Below are 2,877 nucleotides of genomic sequence, written 5' to 3'. Positions count from 1 at the left end.
CGTCGAAGACAAAGAAGAAGTTGGATCGGGGAAGTGCCGAAGGGAAAATAGTGTTCCTTTCAGTCGAAGTATGCGTTGGTGAAGGCTGAGGTCTTGCTTTAGAGGTTTGATGATCGGGAAAAAATTTGCCTACGTAAGACGTACGCGGCGCTACGTACGTCAAGAGGTTATTCAGAAGGTATTGAGGGGTTATATTCACGTTATGCTTCCTTGTAACCTCCCTGTAACATCCTTGTAACCTATCTGTAACCTACAATTATATGAAAACAGAAGCGCGAAACTTACTAGAATGTACATGTAAGTTACATGGGGGGTATAATGCGAATATAACCCTCATTACCCTCTGAATAACCTCAATGACGTACGCAGCACTGCGTACGTAAGACGTACGCAAATTTTTCTCGATGATCGGAGCTTAGGAAGAGAGGTTGCCCGAAAATCCCTTTGGCAATGCTCTGATACCATGAAATCGTGTATCACACTCGCATCCATATATGCGCCCCACTTATCATTATTTAGTACAAGTACATGATTACAAGCACATTATTACATAACTACCTTTAGGTAGTGGAGAGTGTCACAAGGTAAAGCTAAGATTTTAAGGTAATTTTCTAACTGGCGACGAGCTCCATAGCACGGTTATGAATTAGAATTTGTCATGTTTTTATACATAGACAATTCAAATTGTCTTGTAATCACTGATCCGTTATATAAAAATTTTCAGTATGATTAATTTGCACGCAATTATAATTTATTAAATTTGATTTAAATTTTAATAATAAGTTTGATTAATTCGTTCTTAAAAACAATGATAAATGTAAGGAAAAACTACAACACATGAGATGTATTCATCTAACACACTCTTAAATTTTGATATTTATATTATAATTTTTGATGTGATATTAAAATTTTAAATATTATACATAATAATGTAAAAGCTTCAATATTGGATATTTAAAATAAATAAAAATTAGGAAAATTTTCTTTCGGTAGTTACATAAATGACATCTTTCATGTGAATGAAAATACATATTTCATTTCTTAAAAATTAAAATGTTGATATTTTTTATATGATACAAGGGAGTTGAATGGTATAAATATTGAAATAATATTTAAGTATTAGATATGTAAATATATTTGGGCGATGAATGTAAATGCCCTCAAAAGTTATATGGTTGTATATGAATGCCTAAATATAAATTAAGGGCGGGTCCAAGTAATTACCCAAATTCTTAATTCACATTGCTGCAAATATAATATTGTAACAAAGAGAAAAATTTGAATAGAACAGCAAAATTAACACGGCAGTGCAAACCAGTCACGTGAAGAGGTCGCCGACGTGTTTGGTGAACGAGCAAATCAAAGGCCGCCAACTAAATTCTTTGCCTGTTTACTTTTAGCTGCAGCTTTGTACCTCTCTGGTCAAAAGTTTTGACTCCATTATTAGTGATCCATACGTGCGTGGAAGTTTTAGATTAATTTCGTTTAATTAAAGGAAGATTTACATACATATCATTTAACTTTTGTGTAATTATATTCTTAATCTAAATTTTAATTTTTCCAAATATATATATATAGACGGATGCCTCTAGACTCTAAAGTTGATCTTCATAGTTAATTTTTTTATGAATGATTTCTCTAGTCTTATCCAAAAGAAGGACATCATTAGCAAAAAGTATACACCAAGGTACATTCTTCCGTAAATGTCCAATAAGAATATCCATAGCATAAGCAAAAATACATGAGTTTAAAGCCGATATGTGATGTAATCCAACTAAAAATAGAAAAAATACTTGGTCAATCATACTTCTATTCAAACACAAGAAATAATTCTTATATATATATCATTAATCATTTGAATGTAAGTCATACTTACACCATTCTTTTTTACAACTACTTAATGTACTTTTTGAATCTTATCATAACCTTTTCTAAATCAACAAAAATCATATATTGATCCTCCTTATTCTCAAAAGATAGGATGAGAGAGCTAATATATTTTATGAAAACTAAAGACTCGATCAATAATGGCTAGAGTTTCTATCGCGGTTTGAGCAAAAGTTGTTGTTAACACCTATTTGTTGAGACTGTTTAAACTTTAAAACCAAAAGATCAAATTTATTTCAAAGATGATGTTGGAATTTAAGTGAAGTGCTTTATTCAATAGAAATGTATGTTAAAAATATTTCTTGAATTTCCATTCATAACTTTCTATTGAAATATTTTTGTGGGAAGTGAGAAGGCACTTACAATTTTTTATAGAATTTCTCTATAATAAAAACATAGTACATTTTGTAAGGGTGGCAATATGATATATCACTCATTTTAGAGAATCGATATAAAATTATGTGTGTATTCCTTAGTTACATCATTTAAGCAAAATACTCAAAAGATGCATCTCAAAGTTGCACCTAGAGCTTTGTAGCAACTTACCCCACCAACTGGAGACGTGCATACGAACTCAACTCATTCATAAGACTCAAACCTCAACACCTGATTTTGGTTTCAGACGTGGTCACAACAACTAATCATGACTCGTTTGGAATGATCAAGAGCTTTTAATAACTCGCCCACACGAGTACGCCTAAAGTTCATGAGCACTTGTTGGTCTGCCATGTTTGGCAAGCAACCTCACTTATGAAACAATCTCTCATGGAATCGTGTGAGATGACTGTATGTCAACATTGTACCATGATTTGGAGAACAACATGGCAATGCTAAAAGGAAATGCATTTTAATATTTTCTTTACATGGCTAAATTTTTCTGTCTAAAACCTCAACCCTATGCCTCTCTCTCTCTCTCTTTCTTGCCCTTAACTTCTCAATCTCTGTGAATAGGGCCCTATGTATCACTCATTGACAAATTTGAATCCAACA

The sequence above is a fragment of the Phalaenopsis equestris genome, unplaced genomic scaffold (genome assembly GCF_001263595.1).
Source record: "Phalaenopsis equestris unplaced genomic scaffold, ASM126359v1 Scaffold000002, whole genome shotgun sequence".
In the NCBI taxonomy this organism is placed as follows: Eukaryota; Viridiplantae; Streptophyta; class Magnoliopsida; order Asparagales; family Orchidaceae; genus Phalaenopsis; species Phalaenopsis equestris.
Note: the sequence above shows the minus strand (reverse complement) of the source record.